The sequence below is a fragment of the Heptranchias perlo genome, chromosome 35 (assembly GCF_035084215.1).
Source record: "Heptranchias perlo isolate sHepPer1 chromosome 35, sHepPer1.hap1, whole genome shotgun sequence".
NCBI classification, from domain to species: domain Eukaryota; kingdom Metazoa; phylum Chordata; class Chondrichthyes; order Hexanchiformes; family Hexanchidae; genus Heptranchias; species Heptranchias perlo.
Genome location: NC_090359.1, coordinates 17,264,333 through 17,284,707, shown reverse-complemented (window position 1 = coordinate 17,284,707; position 20,375 = coordinate 17,264,333). Strand labels below are relative to the sequence as shown.

At 52.0% G+C, this 20,375-nt stretch overlaps 2 long non-coding RNA genes across 2 annotated transcripts in view; both read left to right on the top strand.

Moving 5' to 3' along the window:
* The first annotated feature begins 13,214 nt into the window (after positions 1-13,214).
* Positions 13,215-14,343, top strand: LOC137302147 (uncharacterized). Its single transcript, XR_010958429.1, has 2 exons — positions 13,215-13,399; positions 13,482-14,343. It is a non-coding gene; the product is annotated as an uncharacterized lncRNA (long non-coding RNA).
* A 4,944-nt stretch (positions 14,344-19,287) lies between these two features.
* Positions 19,288-20,375, top strand: part of LOC137302377 (uncharacterized) — a 34,422-nt gene continuing 33,334 nt past the window's right edge. Inside the window, exon 1 of the long non-coding RNA XR_010958453.1 lies at positions 19,288-20,118. This is a non-coding gene — a long non-coding RNA (uncharacterized lncRNA). The remainder of the gene's footprint in view (positions 20,119-20,375) is intronic.

Sequence of the window (20,375 nt, the reverse complement as noted above, 5' to 3'; positions counted from 1 at the left end):
CTGGGCGGCCGCACGTCTTTGCGGGAGCTGCCTGTCTTTTACCAGGATCTGCTCAGGGTCTGGAACATGGTCGCCTCCGGCCGGTGCTCTCGCCCGTCAGGGGTAGCGGCCGTCCTGCAGGAGCCGCTGCTCGGGAATCCGTTCCTCCGCGATATCGGCTTCGGCCACTCGCGGCTGTCGGTGCGGAGGGCCGTGGCCGGTCGGGTGACCAGAGTCAGGGACGTCCTGGATGGCGGAGGGTCGGGTTGGCTCGAGCCGTGGGCGCTCGCCGCACGGATGTCCTCGTGGCGTGCCGGGGACGCGGCCGCTGCCATCCGGGCGTTGAAATCGGCGCTCGGCCCTGACTCCACTCGGGGTGTGGAGGCGGCTCAAGCGTGCGGAGCCATCCCGTCCGACCTGACCCCCGTTCGGACGGAATTCCTCATCGGCGCCAGGCCCCGAAACCTCCCTCGGTGGGCTGCGCCTCACAACTTGAGCCGTCTCTCGGAAATTCCCTCCGTGCCGTTTCACACCGCGCGGAGGGATTTCCTGTACGGGCTGCTCCTGCACACTCTCCACTTCCTCGCCCTCGTCTCTCGCCCGGACACGCCCTGGCGTACCATCCTGCCGTCCGGCGGAGACGGGGGTCCCCAGTGGGGGGCTCTCCACTCAGGGATCCTCCCGTGTTCCATCAGGGATCTGGGGTGGAGAGTGTTGCACGGAGCAGTGGCGTGCAACAGGCGTTTACGCCATTTTACGGACTCCCAGGCCGCCTGCAATTTCTGCGGCCTGGAGGAATCCGTGTTTCATTTGTTCACTGGGTGTGGGAGACTGCAGCCCCTGTTTGATTATTTGGAGAGGCTGCTCCTCAGGTTCTGGCTGCACTTCAGTCCCACGCTCCTGATCTTTGGCCGCCCGGTGAGGAGGGGGGCGGGCAGGTCGGTGGACGTCCTCGTGGGCCTGCTCCTGGGCCTGTCCAAGGTGGCCATCCACAGGTCCAGGTTGCGTGCGGCCGGTGGGGGCGGTCGCTCGGACTGTCTGCCTCTCTTCCGCGGGATGCTCCGCGCCCGGGTGGCCCTGGAGATGGAGCACGCGGTGTCTGCCGGTACGCTCGAGGCTTTCCGCGACCGGTGGGCACCGCAGGGGCTGGAGTGCATCCTGAACGGGGAAAATAAAATTTTAATTTGATACCTGGTTTCGTTTTATTTGGTTTTTAGTATTTAAGCACACCCTACACCCCACCTTCTTATAAAAGGGGGGCCTAAGGAAAAAAAAAGAAAAAAAAAAAGGGATCAGAAAAAGAAAAAAAAGAGAAAGGTGCTGAAAAAAAAAGAAACAAAAAAAAAAATAATAATAATAATTTTATTATTTCGGTCCAGGATGCACTCCAGTTTCGTCTAGTTTTCTCGTTTAGCCTCATCTGGGACAATTGGCGTCAGCTGACTGCAGTGTATAAAAGGTGCTGGTTGGTGGGTAAAGTGATAGTTGAGTTATTTGGTATCATGGGGGATTTAGTGGTGAGAGGTCTGTTTCCTGTTCCGAGTGATTTGTTGCTCTGATATTTGGCAACAGTTTCGAGGCCAGAGATTTCCATGGAGAAGAGTAAAACCCACCCCTGTGACCCAGAGAGTCCCTCCTCCTGTCCCTCCCTTTGGTTCCCATTTCAGTGTGTCTGAGGGGAGAAGTCTGTCTCCACTGCAGACTGTGATGGTGCAGTGTGGAGAGCAGAACCTGCTGGTGATGGGAGACATGGATTTATTTAGAACCAGGCACCTGATTAAAGCTGCTGACCTGACCCTGGGGACAGCAGGTTGTTGGCCAACTAGGATCTACTCTCAGAACCACACTGTCCTCTTTGACAATGGGCTCCATGAATGTGGCAGCAGATTGCAGGTAATGTGATTCCTCAACTCTTGCTCCAATTTCACTGTGTAGATTACTGCCCACTCTGAGCTCATTAACATCGGGTGAAACTCCAGCCACTGAGGAGATCCCTGAATGAAATCTGTGTATAAATTCTTGCCCACTGTTAAATATCACCCTGTGTGAAACTACTTCTTTATGTTGCCATGTCTATCTTAGCTTTATATTTAAAAAGAACTTCAACTTGTCACTGAGGGACTGCATCTTTCTTAAATGGGTCATTACCACTCTCTAACTCTGAGATTCAACTCCATTGGCCTTGAACCTTCACCTACATTTCTCCAAACCACTCTGTTCTTTTGTGCCTCAATTGATTTATCTTTTCTGTGCCTTCCTGTGGATATTCAGGCCTGTTGACTCAACTTGTGGTCAATGAATGTTCAGTGTGGAAGTTCCTGTTGAGACTTCTCTTGAAAGATGAAACAAGTGGAATAATAATTGGGATACAATGAATTAAAGGGGAACTCCACTTTTGGTTATTACACCTGCCAATCCACTTGATTCCATGGATACAGATGAGGTTTAAAAGTGATGTTGTGTTTTGTGCTCCATATCAGGGGTAACTTGAAGCCCCTTCAGGTGAAAGCTCTATTCGATATGGGAAAGAATGCTCATCAAATCTGGCAGTGCCAATCATTTCAGGGTTTCTGACTGCAGGCCTGAAGTCCCCTGTAATAGAAGGTGGACTGAGCAGAGTAACAGAGGCTGCTCCAGGCAACTTCTGCCAATGGTGGAGCTGCTTCAATCATGTGTCATTGAGGAGCAGCTGAAACCCCTCAAACTGCTGCTTAACAGGGCAGGAAAATGACCAGAAATAGCTTTTGTCCAATGACCAGCTCTTCATTCCTTAACCTGATGTCTTTCAGATGGCTGGAGATTTCCTGGTCCACACCACCCACCTGAACCATACCCCAAATGCTCGTGGATCTGTCATTGTGAGAACTAATGGAGCAGTCATTCCCATTGAGTGTCACTATTTTAGGTAAGAATCTTTACTCTATTGCAAATGAGGTCTACAGCAGGTGCAGTTCTCTGAAGTTGTCCTGAAATTACACGCCTGTCCTTCCAGGAAGGGCAATGTGAGCAGTGACCCTATCAAGCCCACCTGGATCCCATTCAGCTCGACCAAGTCTGGAGAAGGGCTTCTGTCATTCTCGCTGCGTATTATGAACGGTATGTGATGGGTGGATGGGGAGTGCTTTTCTGTCGTCTCCCACTGGGAGTTACACCCACTGTCTCCAACCCTTGTCCTCTTGTACTTCAGATGACTGGCTTCCAGAGCGCACCTCGACTGTCTACTACCTGGGTGACCTCATTCACATTGAGGCCTCTGTTTCGATGACCAACCACATGCCCTTGAAGCTCTACATTGACAGCTGTGCAGCTACATTGAGCCCAGACAAGGATTCCACCCCAAGATACAACATCATTGACTACCATGGGTAAGGAGCTCTCTGCTTTCTCCAGCTGGTTATGTCCCAAAGGTTCACTTAATTCACTTTGTCTGTTTTTTAAAATCTTTCTTCAGTTGCCTCCTGGACAGCAAAGCTGAGGACTCCTTTTCAACCTTTGTGTTGCCAAGAGTGAATGTGAGCTGGACAAACTCCAGTTTGATCTGGATGCATTCTGCTTCTTTGGAGATGACCGTTCCTAGATAAGAGGATGCCAAACATTGGGGTTCCCCATGTTGGGAGGAGGTCACCAAATAACAACTTGTATTGAATGTGTCCCTCAGATTTTCATCACCTGTCACCTGAAAGTTGCTGCAGTGGATCGGAGAGATTCCATAAACAAAGCTTGTACTTTCCAGAATATGTAAGTTCCCTCTCACTCAGGGATGTGTTGTATTAAAGGGTGATGGACAACATGGTTGATAAACTGATTCTCTGGTTTAGCTGGACCCCATTGGAAGAATTGACCAACGACGTGTGTGCCTGTTGTCGTCTGGGCAACTGCAGTGCCAGGAGGGAATTCTGACTTGATTCCAGAGGAAGGAGGGATCTTGTATCTGGACCTGGTCGGACATTGATCCTCTCTATGTTGGTGGTCACCCTTTACCCTCTCTAACTGGAATGTTTGATATTGCAGGGAGTGATGCTGAATTGAAGTGGGAGGGTGAGGCCTCACTTGGACCCCTGGTCATTCTGGATCCTGAAGTGTCAGAGCTGGCAACTGAGCCCCTTAATGATGTTGAGCAAAGGATGCAGGAGAGGTCTCCAGGTGGTGAGTTGGCGGACTGCTGGTTTCCATTTTCCCCTCAGTATTTCCTTCACTCACTAACCATTGGTTTCTTCTTCCGTTTTAGGTGTGGAGTCTGAGGTGGTCCTGATCCTGATCCTGGCCCTGACTGTGACCGCTGTCTCTGATCTCTGCTTTTTTTTCTTAGGCCCCCCTTTTATAATTAGTGGGGGTTCAGGGTGTGTTTGTGCAGAAAACCAAAAACCAGTGTCAAATTAAGATTTTATTATTTTTGTCCAGGATGCTCTCCAGCCCCTGCAGTGCCCATCGGCGGAGATGGTGTCGCCATATTCCATCGAGCTACACCCACCCCAAGTCTCAGGCCGACTAATAACAAAGGCCTTGCAAAAGAAAACCTCCTCTCCCCAATTCCCACTGTGTTTGGAGAGGGGCTCCTTTGCAGGATTTTGTAAAAAAGAATATCCGTGATAGTGGGAGGGAGGGATGGTCGAATGGGAAGGAGGGAGTCTGCAGGGGTGGGCTGCTGCAGAAGTAGGTGGAAGAGGGGCGGGGTTGCACCTTAACAGGTGGATCTTCTGGATGTCTTCCGGTGGGCAGGGGGAGGAGATGTCTTCCCCTGGACAGCTGGAGCTGCCCAGGCTCAGTCCTCCACAGATTGAAAAGTAACTTCACCCAGGCAGCTCCAGCTGTCCTGGGCCAGACACTGGGGGGAAACCCCCTGTTCTGTATGATCTTTCCTCCCCCTACCTTCAGTTGGTCACACTGCACCGCACCGACCTCCTCTTCCTCCCTCTGTTGGATGGTATCGGTCAGCAGCAGCACACCCCTCACAGTGCATGGTGGTCGTCTTCCTCCTTCCCTCCCTGTTGGTTGTTTGTTCCTCTCGTTCTCCTTCTCCTGGATTCAGAGGTATACAAGCGAGGGATAGTACTTTTCACCCTGCTCTCGCTCTGACCTCCACTCTGCTCCACTCCGCAGCATTAACTGGCAAGTTCAGTCAGGCTGATCCCTGGATGGATTGATGGTCTGTCTGAAAGACATCCAATCGTATCCCAACAGTGACTCCTTATTTTTTCTTTTAGAAATTTATGAAATAGGACAATGGAAGTGATTGAACGAAAGGAGGATCCGAAAGACATTGAGTTGGATCAAAAACAGTTTTTTACTTTTTTTCACCACTCCGCTCAGCTCAGGAGTGTGGGATGGAAGAGCAGCCGGGGGTTTATCAGCTACTCTTTTTTCTGATGAGTCTGAAAGACATCCAATCGCATCAAAGCAGTGACCTTTTTGCTGTTTTTAGCAGCCAGGATTTTTCGCGACTTTTTTCCATTCCCAACAGCGACATTTTTTAGGCCCCCCTTTTAAAAGGAGGGGGATTTAGGGTGTTTTTATGTGCAAAAATCCCAAAGAAAAACCAAAACCAGTTTCAAATTATAATTTTATTTTCCTCGTTCAGGATGCACTCCAGTCCCTGCGGTGCCCACCGGTCGCGGAAAGCCTCGAACGCACCGGCAGACTCCGCGTGCTCCATCTCCAGGGCCACCCGGGCGCGGAGCATTCCGCGGAAGAGAGGCAGACAGTCCGAGCGACCGCCCCCACGGGCCGCAAGCAACCTGGACCTGTGGATGGCCACCTTGGACAGGCCCAGGAGCAGGCCCACGAGGACGTCCGCCGGCCTGCCCGCCCCCCTCCTCACCGGGCGGCCAAAGATCAGGAGCGTGGGACTGAATTGCAGCCAGAACCTGAGGAGCAGCCCCTCCAAATAATCAAACAGGGGCTGCAGTCTCCCACACCCCGTGAACAAATGAAACACGGACTCCTCCAGGCCGCAGAAATTGCAGGCAGCCTGGGAGTCCATGAAATGGCGTAAACGCCTATTGCACGCGACTGCTCCGTGCAACACTCTCCACCCCACATGCCCGATGTAACACGGGAGGATCCCCGAGGAGAGAGCCCCCCCCAACTGGGGACCCCCGCCTCTGCCAGACGGCAGTCCAGGGCGTGTCCGGGCGAGAGACGAGGGCGAGGAAGTGGAGTGTGTGCAGGAGTAGCCCGTACAGGAAATACCTCCGCGCGGAGTGAAGAGGCACGGAGGGAATTTCCCAGACAGCTCAAGTTGTGAGGCGCAGCCTCCCGAGCCAGACTCAGCGGAGCGTCCAGCTGGTCGGCGTCCTCCGGGCTGACCTTTGGCAGGTCCTCCCACAAAACTCTGCGCGCTTCCTCACTGGACGGCTCCGGAGAGAATAGAGCCTCGTAGTAGGATCGAGCCCGGGCCCTGAATCCCTCCAGGTCCGAGACGAGGGACCCGTCGTCGGCCAGCAGCGTAAGGAGCTGTTTACGGGCCCCCCGCCGCTTTTCCAGCGAGGTCCAGTTGCAGGTCCCTCAGAGCGTCCTTCCTCTCCTCGTACACCTGCCGCAGGGCCGGATCCTCGGCGGCCTGACCGAGACGGGACTCCAGGCCAAGCACCTCCTGCTCCAACCGCCTGACCTCGGACTCCCGCCTCTTAGTCGACCCCCTCGCGTACTCTTGACAGAAGAGGCGAACGTGAGCCTTGCCCACGTCCCACCATAGCCTCAAGGAGGAGAAGCCTCCCCGCTTCCCCCTCCAGTCGCTCCAGAACAGACGGAACGAGTCCCGGAACTGCGCGTCCTCCAGCAGCCGGTTGTTAAAGTGCCAGTACGCGGACCCCGACCGGGCACGGAGCAGAGCGAGCTCCATCCACACCAGGTGGTGGTCCGAGCACGACACCGGCCGGATGGAGGCCGACGGGACGCAGGAGGCGTACGCCCGCGAAACGTACAGGCGGTCGATTCTGGTGCTCCCCCTCCGGCCCTCACAAAGGTGAACTGGCCGGAGTCGGGATGGAGATTCTGCCAGACGTCCACCAAGTCGAAGGACCCGACCAGGTCCCTCAACTTCTCCGTCGCCGACCGGCGATCCGCGGGACCGGAGCGGTCCCTCGCCTCGAGGGTACGGTTAAAATCCCCCCCGAGGATAATGCACTCGCCGGCGTCGACGGAGTTCAGGTAAGTGGACACTTCTTCAAAGAAGCTCACTTGCTCGGCTCCGGACCAGGGGGCGTACACGTTCACCAGGTGAAGCGGCACGTCCCCGTGGCGAAGGGCTACGTGGAGCAAGCGGCCCGGCACCGGCTCCTTGACCCCCAAGATCTCCGGCTGAAAAGTCGGGGCCAACAAGATGGCCACCCCGCTCGAAACGCTGGCGAGGTGACTCAAGTAGACCCCCCCTCCCCATTCCAGGATCCACGTGGCCTCGTCTCCCGGAACGGTGTGGGTTTCCTGCAGAAAGCACACCGCATACTTCCCGTCCCGCAGGACCGAGAACTTGTCAAATCTACGGCGGGCGTCTCTGCCGCCGTTGATGTTGAGGCTGGCTATGGTTATCTCCATGGCAAGAGCACAGCGCAACCTACTTAAACCTAATGCGCGGAGGGAGCGGGGCCGCTAGTCGACCTCCTCTCCCCCCAAGAGCCCGGTGCGGAGGGATCTGAGCCGGCGCAGACCGACCCCACCGCCGTCCTCCTCCGCGGCCAAGGTCGCGACGGCGGCCCGGACCAAGCGGATTAGATGCGCCGGCTCCGACCAACGGTCAAGGGCCCGCCGGGCGCCATTGCCACGATGGGTCCAACCGGACACAAAATCCCGGAGTTCCTCAACGGGGATGAGGGGAGACTCGGTGCCGGGCACGAGGGCGTCCACCACCTCACTGGCGGCGAACTCTAAATCCTCTCCAGTGCCCACCACCGAGTCCCCGTCCTCCTCCGGGCCATCGTCGCCCGCGGCCGACCCACTCCCCGCACAGGGTGCGGAGAACGGGACGGCCGCGCCGGCCGGCCCCACCTCTGTCACGATCCCACCCCCAGGATCGTCGCAGAGGATTCCTCCCCGGGCTCTACCGGGGGGTCCGGGTCGGAGGGCGGCTCCGGGCGAGGACCCTCCCCAGCCTCCGAGCGGTGGTAAACGGGCACCCGGATATAATGGGAAACCGGGGAACCCGGGGAGAACGTATATTCCAGTTCTCCAACCTCCCCCGGCTCCGTGCCCAGAGACTGGGAGAAGGGGGTCTCCCCACCCACACCGCCACTGACCGACCCCGGCCCGTGACATTTTCCTATTAAAACCCGCCACCAGGTCGAGCAGGTCCTGGGAGAGGTCGAGCTGAGGGCAGACGAATCCGGCCTCTTCGGCCTCGCCCGCTCCGGCACCCAGGACCCCCGACCCGGTGAACGGGAAGCTCGCGTCGGCGCACGAATCCGCGGCCCCCCCTTTCGGCAGGGTCTCTCCATCCCCCCCGGGAGGCACGGGCACGATCTCCTCCCCCCGAGAGGTGGATGACCCCCGCTGGCGGTGGGAAATGGAGGGTGGGGTCGCAGGATCCGCGAGTGGCGCCGACTCCCTTTCCGCGGGGGGGCCGTCCCTTAGCAGGGTTCCCCTCCGCTTCCAGGGAGCGGCGCCTTTTCTGCTTTCCGGAGGGTGGCGGAGGGAGGGCGAGCCCCATGTCTGCTGGGCCCCCCCCCCCTCCGTTCCCTCCTGAATACCCGCCAGCCCGGGCTCTGTCGCGACCGCGCGTTGTCGTTTGGCCGCAGTCACGACCACGGCCTCGGGCTGGCTGGAAGGATTTCCAACCTGGGGACCAGCCTCCCGATGTCTACTCTTCTTCCGCGCCTTCTTCGGGCGAGGGTTCCCTCCCTCTCCCCCGGCGGAGGCCTCGTCGGCACCCTCCGCCCGCGCAGTTGACTCTCCCGACGCGGGGGCGGGTTTGGGGGGAGGAACGGTGGCGGCGCCAGCCTCGCCCGCCGGAGCTGCTTTGGCGGCCTGGGAGGCGGGGCAGTTCTTCCTCAGGTGCCCCACCTCCTTGCAGGCATGGCACCGCCCACCCTCTGCCGTCCAGAAGACGCGGTAGGCGGTCCCCTCGTGGAGGGCGTTAAAGCCCCCCTCCGTAACCTCCTCCCGCGCCAGCTTGATAAACGCCTGGCGACGGAAGGAGTAGACATGACGGAGGCTGGTCTCCCTGAGGCCGAGCGACAGCGGCGTTACCCCCGACCTCACCTCCCCCAGTTGACTCCTCCAGCGGGTCCACCGGCAGGAAAGTCCCGCCCACCGTGAGCCCCTTGCTCAGGGCCAGGGACACCGCCCGCTCGGACCTCAGGAAGACTACAGCCTTCCCGTACACTTTCGAGGCCGCGACGATGGCAGAGGGGCCGACAACCTCGGCCATGGCCTTCACGCAGGCCTCAATCGTCATGCCGGGGTGGGCATAGGCCTTGACCCCGTGCTTCCTCGTCACGAGGCGGAATGGCGCCGGCCCAGCAGGAGTAGCACGAGCAGCGGGAGCAGCAGCCGCAGTAACGCCCGCATACGTCCTGCTGGGTCCCGGCACCGGCGAAGATGGTGTTGCCATTCTCTTGTACGCCACGCCCACCCCAAATCTTAGGTCTTCCAGGTATTTTTCTTTTTTTTTTGTTGGACCAAAAGCCCAAGGAAACCTCCTCTCCCCAAAATGGTACTGATCTATTGGGAGAGGGGCTCCTTTTCTGGGGCGTTTTTTATTTTTGTTTTTAAATGCGGAAACCACGAGAGAGAGGGAGGGATGTTCCTTAAAGAGGAAGGAGGGAGTCTGCAGGGGCGGGCCGCTGCAGAAATGTCTCTGGAGGGAAGGAACGTACACGTACACGGGTGGCCGATAACGTGGAGTCTTCCGGTGGGCAGGGGGAGGAGATGTCTTCCCCTAGACAGCCGGAGCTGACTCGGCTCAGTCCTCCACAGATGGCAAAAGTAAGGAACTTCACCCAGGCAGCTCCAGCTGTCCCGGGCCAGACACTTGGGGGCGGAATCCCCTGGTCGAAAAAAGATCTTCTTACCTCCCCCTACCTTCAGTCGGCCACCCCGATCGCCGCCGACCTCCTCTTCCTGCTGTTTAAGGCTGACAGCAGCAGCAGCAGCACACCCCTCGCAGCTGCTTGATATTTTTTTTCGCCTCCTTCTTTCTTTCTCCCTCCTTCCCTCTCGATGGCTCTCCTCTCCTCTGTGCTCTGCACCTGCTTGCAGCACTTCCGCAGGGCCACACTCGATTGGCTGGCAAGTGGCTCGCCAATACCGACCGGCCCCAGCACTCTACTCACAGGCCTCTCTCCGTGGGAGACGTGTGGATGTTGTCAGAGTCCGTGAGCCACGGACTCTGCTTCAGGCTGATTGGGACAGACAATTACTGCCAGTTAACAGCCCGCAGTTCGCACCGTCACTGATGTTGAGACCCAAAAGGTCAATCCTTTTTTTTTTTCCAAAGAAACTTGTGAAACAGGACAATGGAAGTGATTGAAAAAAAAAGGATTCTAAAGACATTGAGTTTTTTTTCTGAAAGACATCCAATCGCATCACAACAGCGACTCATTGAATTGGAGTCAGGTGACTGCAGTGTATAAAAGGTGTTGACAATTGTAAACAATTTTACAACACCAAGTTATAGTCCAGCAATTTTATTTTAAATTCACAAGCTTGTGAATTTAAAATAAAATTGCTGGACTATAACTTGGTGTTGTAAAATTGTTTACAATTGTCAACCCCAGTCCATCACCGGCATCTCCACATCATAAAAGGTGTTGGTTGGTGGGTAAAGTGATAGTTGAGTTGTTTAGTATCATGGGGGATTTTGTAGTGAGAGGTTTGTTGCTGGTGTTAGTTGGAGTGGTTTGTTGCTCTGACATTTGGCAACAGTTCAGAGGGCAGAGATTTCCATGGAGAAGAGGAAAACCCACCCCTGTGCCGCAGAGAGTCCCTCCCCCTGTCCCTCCCTTTGGTTCCCATTTCAGTGTGTCTGAGGGGAGAAGTCTGTCCCCACTGCAGACTGTGATGGTGCAGTGTGGAGAGCAGAACCTGCTGGTGAGGGTCGACATGGATTTATTTAGAACCAGGCACCTGATTAAAGCTGCTGACCTGACCCTGGGGACAGCAGGTTGTCGGCCAACTGGGATCTACTCTCAGAACCACACTGTCCTCTTTGACTATGGGCTCCATGAATGTGGCAGCAGATTGCAGGTAATGTGATTCCTCAACTCTTGTTCCAATTTCACTGTGTCGATTACTGCCCACTCTGAACTCATTAACATCGGGTGAAACTCCAGCCACTGAGGAGATCCCTGAATGAAATCTGTGTATAAATTCTTGCCCACTGTTAAATATCACCCTACTTTATGTTGACATGTCAATCTTAGCTTTATATTTAAAAAGAACTTCAACTTGTCACTGAGGGACTGCATCTTTCTTAAATGGGTCATTACGACTCTCTAACTCTGAGATTCAATTCTATTGACCTTGAACCTTCACCTACATTTCTCCAAACCACTCTGTTCTTTTGTGCCTCAATTGATTTATCTTTTCTGTTCCTTCCTGTGGATATTCTGGCCTGTTGCCTCAACTTGTGGTCAATGAATGTTCAGTGTGGAAGTTCCTGTTGAGACTTCTCTTGAAAGATGAAACAATTGGAATAATAATTGGGATACAGTGTATTAAAGGGGAACTCCACTTTTGGTTATTACACCTGCCAATCCCCTTGATTCCATGGGCACAGATGAGGTTTCAAAGTGATGTGTTTTGTGCTCCATATCAGGGGTCACTTGAAGCCCCTTAAGGTGAAAGCTCTATTCTATATGGGAAAGAATGCTCATCAAATCTGGCTGTGCCGATCATTTCAGGGTTTCTGACTGCAGGCCTGAAGTCCCCTGTAATAGAAGGTGGACTGAGCAGAGTAACAGAGGCTGCTCCAGGCAACTTCAACCAATGGTGGAGCTGCTTCAATCATGTGTCATTGAGGAGCAGCTGAAACCCCTCAAACTGCTGCTTAACAGGGCAGGAAAATGACCATAAATAGCTTTTGTCCAATGAGACCAGCTCTTCATTCCTGAACCGGATGTATTTCAGATGGCTGGAGATTTCCTGGTCTACACCACCCACCTGAACCACACCCCAAATGCTCGTGGATCTGTCATTGTGAGAACTAATGGAGCAGTCATTCCCATTGAGTGCCACTATTTTAGGTAAGAATCTTTACTCTATTGCAAATAAGGTCTACAGCAGGTGCAGTTCTGTGAAGTTGTCCTGAAATTACTCTCCTGTCCTTCCAGGAAGGGCAATGTGAGCAGTGACCCTATCAAGCCGACCTGGATCCCATTCAGCTCGACCAAGTCTGGAGAAGGGCTTCTGTCATTCTCACTGCGTCTTATGAACGGTATGTGATGGGTGGATGGGGAGTGCTTTTCTGTCGTTTCCCACTGGGAGTTACACCCACTGTCTCCAACCCTTGTCCTCTTGTACTTCAGATGACTGGCTTACAGAGCGCACCTCGACTGTCTACTACCTGGGTGACCTCATTCACATTGAGGCCTCTGTTTCGATGACCAACCACATGCCCTTGAAGCTCTACATTGACAGCTGTGCAGCTACATTGAGCCCAGACAAGGATTCCACCCCAAGATACAACATCATTGACTCCCATGGGTAAGGAGCTCTCTGCTTTCTCCAGCTGGTTATGTCTCAATCGGTTCACTTAATTCACTTTGTCCCTTTTTTAATCTATCTTCAGTTGCCTCCTGGACAGCAAAGCTGAGGACTCCTTTTCAACCTTTGTGTTGCCAAGAGGTGAACGTGAGCTGGACAAACTCCAGTTTGACCTGGATGCGTTCCGCTTCTTTGGAGATGACCGTTCCTTGGTAAGAGGAAGCCAAACATTGGGGTTCCCCATGTTGGGAGGAGGTCACTAAATAACAACTTGTATTGAATGTGTCCCTCAGATTTTCATCACCTGTCACCTGAAAGTTGCTGCAGTGGATCGGAGAGATTCCATGAACAAAGCTTGTACTTTCCAGAATATGTAAGTTCCCTCTCTCTCTCAGGGATGTGTTGTATTAAAGGGTGATGGACAACCTGGTTGATAAACTGATTCTCTGGTTTAGCTGGACCCCATTGGAAGAATCGACCAATGACGTGTGTGCCTGTTGTCATCTGGGCAACTGCAGTGCCACAAGGGATTTCCTCGTTGATTCCAGAGGAAGGAGGGATCTTGTATCTGGACCTGGTAGGACATTGATCCTCTTGATTGTTGGAGGTCACCCTTTACCCTCTCTAACTGGAATGTTTGATATTGCAGAGAGTGATGCTGAATTGAAGTGGGAGGGTGAGGCCTCACTTGGACCCCTGGTCATTCTGGATCCTTATGTGACAGACGTGGCAACTGAGCCCCTTAATGAGGTTGAGCAAAGGATGCAGGAGAGGTCTCCGGGTGGTGAGTTGGCCGACTGCTAGTTTCCATTTTCCCCTCAGTATTTCCTTCCCTCACTGACCATTGGTTTCTTGTTCCTTTTTAGGTGTGGCGTCTGAGGTGGTCCTGATCCTGGCCCTGACTGTGACCGCTGTATCTCTGATCTCTGCCTCTTTGATCGCCTTGTTCCTGTACAGGAAACACAAGCAAACCCAGTTCAACTAGTTATCAAATGACCAATAAATCAGTGACTACTTGTATCTTCTAATGGCTGGTTGCTCATTTTTCATTATCTGGCTCCAATCAGCATGCAATGAGTGCTCAATACTGTTCGTAACACTCTGCACTCCTCCACAGTTCCTCCTGTTAGTGAAATAGGTTTTAATGAGTCCATGTAAGTCGTGGCAGAATGGTTGGTAATAGTGTATCCAGACCCAGTCCAGGGATGGCTGCAGCAATGGGTGAAGGCTTGCCAGGCCCTCATTGTGCAGGTCAATGAACTTTAAAGGGACAGTGGGACTGGCCTGAGGTTCTGGTGCCGGCTGGTTGACTGCCCAATCATTCCCTTGGTGCTCTGCATTCATTGATCACTTGAATCCCCACACGGGCTCCAAACTCCAGTTAAACTTTCCTGTTCGGATCTAATTGTCCAAACACCAATACAATTGAAAGTCAGTGGCCTTGGAACTCTCTTCCAAGATTGAAGATCTCTGCCCCTGGTGTAAAGATTCTTGTTTAGTGGGGCTGGGACTCTGGGTAGATTTCAAATGCTCAGTGTAAATGTGTGCACCGGAGGCAATGTTGTGCCCATTGGGTACAGGCACAGTGAGAGTGTGAGGGATGGGGAGCCCAGCGGTTGTGTTTTAACTCTGTTGGATGTGACTTTCACCTGTCTTCTTGTGAGCACAGGCTGAAGTTTCGATATCTTCAGCTTCCCCTCACGACAGGCCCTCAGGATTTTATTGTATGTAGTTAGTCCTATTTTCAGATTACATTATTTATCGTTCACTGTATTTGAGGGGTGGTCACAGGAACAGGATTAGGCCATTTCGCCCCTTGAGCCTGGTCCACCATTCAATGAGATCATGGTTGATCTGTGACATAACATCGAGCGGGAGGAGGTATTGGCGGTTTTAGCAGGCCTAAAAATGAATAAATCCCCAGGCCCGGACGAAATGTATCCCAGGCTACTGTGTGAGGCAAAGGAGGAGATTGCGGGGGCTGTAACACATAAATTCAGAACCTCTCTGGCCACAGGGGATGTGCCAGAGGACTGGAGAACCGCTAATGTAGTACCATTATTCAAGAAGGGGAGTAGGGAAAAACCGGGGAACTACAGGCCAGTGAGCCTAACATCAGTGGTAGGAAAATTATTGGAAAAAATTCTGAAGGACAAAATTAGTCTCCACTTGGAGAAGCAAGGATTAATCAGGGATAGTCAACATAGCTTTGTCAAGGGAAGATCATGTCTGACTAATTTGATTGAATTTTTTGAGGGGGTGACTAGGCGTGTGGATGAGGGTAACGCAGTGGATGTGGTATACATGGATTTCAGTAAGGCCTTCGATAAAGTCCCCCACAGGAGACTGGTCAAGAAGGTACGAGCCCATGGAATCCAGGGTGCCTTGGCACTTTGGATACAAAACTGGCTTAGTGGCAGAAGGCAGAGGGTGATGGTCGAAGGTTGTTTTTGTGACTGGAAGCCTGTGGCCAGTGGGGTACCACAGGGATCTGTGCTGGGGCCCTTGCTGTTTGTGGTCGACATTAACGACATGGATATGAATGTAAAAGGTATGATCAGTAAGTTCGCTGATGATACAAAAATTGGTAGGGTGGTAAATAGCGAGGAGGATAGCCTCAGTCTTAGGACGATATCGATGGGTTGGTCAGATGGGCGGAACAGTGGCAAATGGAATTTAACCCGGAAAAGTGCGAGGTGATGCACTTTGGAGGGGCTAACAAGGCAAGGAAATACACAATGAATGGGAAGACCCTAGGCAAGACAGAGGGTCAGAGGGATCTTGGTGTGCAAGTTCACAGATCCCTGAAGGCAGCAGAAGAGGTAGATAAGGTGGTAAAGAAGGCATATGGGATACTTGCCTTTATTAGCCGAGGCATAGAATATAAGAGCAAGGAGGTTATGATGGAGCTGTATAAAACACTGGTCAGGCCACAGCTGGAGTATTGTGTGCAGTTCTGGTCGCCGCACTACAGGAAGGATGTGATCGATTTGGAGAGGGTGCAGAGGAGATTCACCAGGATGTTACCAGGGCTGGAGCGCTTCAGCTATGAAGAGAGACTGGGAAGATTGGGTTTGTTTTCCTTGGAGCAGAGGAGGCTGAGGGGGGACATGATTGAGGTGTACAAAATTATGAGGGGCATAGATAGGATGGATACGAAGGAGCTTTTTCCCTTCGTTGAGGGTTTTATAACAAGGGGGCATAGATTCAAGGTAAAAGGCGGGAGGTTTAGAGGGGATTTGAGAAAGAACTTTTTCACCCAGAGGGTGGTTGGAGTCTGGAACTCACTGCCTGAGAGGGTTGTGGAGGCAGGAACCCTCACAACATTCAAGAAGCATTTGGATGAGCACTTGAAATGCCATAGCATACAAGGCTACGGACCAAATGCTGGAATATGGGATTAGATTAGACTGGGCTTGATGGCCGGCGCGGACACGATGGGCCGAAGGGCCTCTATCCGTGCTGTATAACTCTATGACTCTATAACTCCATATACCTGCCTTCGTCATATCACTTACCTTTCGGTTAACAAAATTTTATTCTGAGATAATAGATTTAACAATTGAGCGAGCATCAACTGCTCTTTGTGGCAGAGTGTTCCTAACTTCTCCCACTCTTTGCGTGTAGAAGTGTCTCTTAACTTCACTCCTGAAAGTCCTGATTCTAATTTTTAGGTTATGTCCCCTGGTCGCTAAACTGGCTGTTTTTATAACTTTACAGTGAATTGGGCCCAATCCATGTCTGGGACACCCTTTACTTTGAAATATTGAAATTTGTTCATAAAATGTTCTTCAGATTAATAAGAGAATGTTTCACTTTACTGAGCTGGGTTTTTCTTTTTGGTAAATCAGACATTCAGGGGGTCTATTAAACAGGATGGGAGCTGTTAGCAGTAAACACCCTCGCTTCAGACAACATTCTTTGGCAGGTGGAGACCACGCCTCCATTTAAATCAAATCATGGTAATATTTTACTTAAGCTATAATCACTGAAGTTTAGTGTTTAAACATAGCAGGAGATCCAGGCTTGTTCTGTTAAAGTAGAATAACAATAAGTTAGTGGGAACTTTCAACAATAGCAATTCATTTCTGCTCACTGTACACACTGAAGGTGATTTTTCTTCCAGTGGAAACTGCAGTCAGATGGCCCCTCCTCACTTTCACTCTGAGCTTCCTCACACTATTGATAAATAGTGTTCGGAAACTTTAAACCCAATAGATGACAATACATTCAAGTGTAGTGTAGGTCCATCCTACCCTCTTCTGACTGTTGTCTGATTTACATGTAAACATTTCAGGGAGACTTTACAAACTAGATATACTGGCCAGGACACCAGGAGAACTACTTTGGGATTTTGTTTACAATGTTGCAAAAAAATACTATGTAGGAATGCTTAAAGAATTCATTCTCAATGAAGCTTAGGATCTTACAGTACAGAAACAGGTGACTTTCCTCTTGCTCCTCATCCAATTTAATGTTCCTCTGTTCCAAGGTCCCTGGACACGACACAAAGCTGGGGTGGAATGTGAGCTGTGAGGAGGATGGAAAGAGGTTCCAATGTGATTTAGACAAGTTGTGTGAGTGGGCAAGAACATGGCAGATGCAATATAACGTGAATAAATGTGAGGTTATCCACTTTGGTTGTAAAAACAGAAAGGCAGATTATTATCTGAATGGAGATAGATTTGGAAAAGGGGAGGTGCAACGAGACCTGGGTGTCCTTGTCCGCCAGTCGCTGAAAGCGAGCATTCAGGTGCAGCAAACAGTTAGGAAGGCGAATGGTATGTTGGCCTTCATTGCAAGAGGATTTGAGTATAGGAACAGGGATGTCTTACTGCAGTTATACGGGTCTTGGTGAGACAACATCTGGAGTATTGTGTGCAGTTTTGGTCTCCTTATCTGAGGAAGGATGTCCTTGCCATGGAAGGAGTGCAATGAAGGTTTACCGGACTGATTCCTGGGATGGCAGGACTGACGTATGAGGAGAGATTGGGTCGACGAGGTCTATATTCAGTAGAGTTTAGAAGAATGAGAGGTGATCTCATCAAAACATATAAAATTCCAGCAGGACTAGATGCAGGGAGGATGTTCCCGATGGCTGGGGAGTCCAGAACCAGGGGTCACAGTCTCAGGATACGGGGTATGCCATTTCGAACAGAGATGAGGAGAAATTTCTTCACTCAGAGGGTGGTGAACCTGTGGAATTCTCTACCACAGAACGCAGTGGAGGCCAAGTCATTAGATGTATTCAAGAAGGAGGTAGATATATTTATTAATGGTAAAGGGGTAAGGGGGAAAAGCGGGAACAGGATACTGAGTTAGAAGATCAGCCATGATCATTTTGAATGGTGGAGCAGGCCCGAAGGGCTGAATGGCCTACTCTTGCTCCTATTTTCTATGTTTCTATACTCCCGTTTAAAATAATTCATGGAGTCTCTGTCAATAACACTGTCGGGCAGAACTCTACATTGTCCCTTCCCTCTCTGTAAAGATTTTTTTTGAACCATAAACATGTATCTTTTGCCATGTCACATTTGACCCAAGGGGTTACAGAATGATAGAAATTTACAGCACAGAAGGAGGCTATTCGGCCCATTGTGTCAGTGCCAGCTGAAAAAGAGCTCTCCAGCCTAATCGCACTCTTGGTCTTGGTCCGCAGCCTTGCAGGTGACGGCACTTCAAGTGCACATCCAAGTATTTTTAAAAAGCGATGTGGGTTTCGGCCTCGACCACCCTTTCAGCCAGTAAGGTCCAAACCCACACCACCCTCTGGGTGAAAAAAAATTATCCACAGATCCCCTCTAATCCTTCTACCAATTACTTGAAATATATGCCCCCTGGTTATTGGCCTCTCTGCTAAGGGAAATAGGACCTTAATATCCTTTTTTAATTTGTTCATGGGATGTGGGCTTTGCTGGCAAGGCCAGAATTTATTGCCCATCCGAAATTGCCCTTGAGAAGGTGGTGGTGAGCTGCTGTTTTGGAAGTGATGCAGTTCGTCTGTCCCTCAATAATTTAAACACCTCAATTAAATCCCCCTCAGCCTCCTCTGTTTCAATGAAAACAACTCCAGCCGATCCAATCCTTCCTCATAGCTAAAATTCTCCAGTCCTGGACCATCCTTGTAAATCTCCTCTGGACCCTCTCTGGTGCAATCCCATCTTTCCTGTAATGGGGTGACCTGAACTGGACACGGGTTAAATTTATTAGTCCGCCTGTTCCCACAGGTCCCAGTCGAGTTTCTTCATTCCTTTCCTTGGTTCAATCCGTCATTCACCGATTGGGTTTATGACCGGTCACCACCTCCTGTGATTTCCCCAATTGGCTGCCCCTCTTCTCAGAGATTCTCTCGCTCCACAGACCACCTGCACTCTGTCGGTTCCACCAATCCGGGAAGCTTCACCTGTGATTGGATGAACTCGGTGACCCGGGCCCGTCATGGCGGCCGGATCTCCCACAATGCAGAGCGGCGGAGAAAAGGCCCCATCTGTGAGACAGGCCGCGCTGCACTCTGGGAGAATGTTCGCACATGCGCACATCACCCGCCGGATCAGTGACCGCTTCCTGTTGTGTCGCGAGACAAACTTTCCGTTTTTTCGGTTGAGAACGAGCGGTTTTTATTGTGACGGAAACTGACGTCACTTTTCCTTTGAATCGCGCGGTTTGATTTAAATAAACGGCGCACATGCGCAGTGTGGCGCGTCCCTCTTAAAGGGCCCTGGACCGGCCGAGAGTCCCCGAGCCCGGGGACAGGACCGAGAGACGGGCAATGGGATTAGAGCGGAGGGCGGCCCCGGGGAGGGGGAACTTGCATTTCTCCAGCGCCTGTCACATCCTCAGGACGCCCCAAAGCCTCGCAGCCAATGGGGGGCTTTGGAAATGAGGTCACTGTTGCCATGTGGGCAGCCATTTTGTGCAGAGCAAGATCCCACAAACAGCAATGTGATAAATGACCAGATAATCTGTTTATAGGTGTTGGTGGAGGCTTAAATATTGGCCAGGACACCGGAGAGAACTCCCCTGCTCTTCTTCGAATGGTGTCGCGGGATCTTTTACATGCACCTGAGGGGCCAGACTGGTTTAACGGCTCGTACAAAAGACGGCCCCTCCGACAGTGCAGCACTCCCTCAGTACTGCACTGGAGTGTGAGCCAAGATTTTGTGCTCAGGTCTCTGGAGAGGAGCTTTATTCCTCAATCTTTATGATTCTAGGGGTGAGAGAGTGCTACAAATGAGCCAAGGCCGACACTGAGTACTTCAGAAGGGTCGTTAATTCTTCCGTCCCGTAACACGATGTGACTTTCTTCCACAGGAGAATTCGTGCCTGAACTTCCAGGAGTTTTGAGGAAAACCGCACTGGATTTGAAACAATCTGCTGGAAAATACTTGAGGCTGACTGGAAACCTGTTTCGATGTTCACACGGCCGGGAGGCACCAAGACAATTCGATGAGACTGTGAAGGATGTCAAGTGAAATCAGGGACATGGCGAGCAACGGTGTGAAGGTAACTGGGGGATCCCCAGGGTAATGTCCAGTCTGTTCAGGTGGGCCGTTTAAAAGGAAATGGAACAGTGCGGGGAGAAAGTTGTCTGGGGACCTGTTGCTGAGATTGGAGAAGGGTTGGAAGTGGTTACCCCAGGGGTCAGTGCTGGGCCCGCTTTTGTTCTCCGTATTTATGGGCCATTTAGAATTACATAGAATTTACAGCACAGAAACAGGCCATTCGGCTCAACTGGTCTGTGCTGGTGTTTATGCTCCACA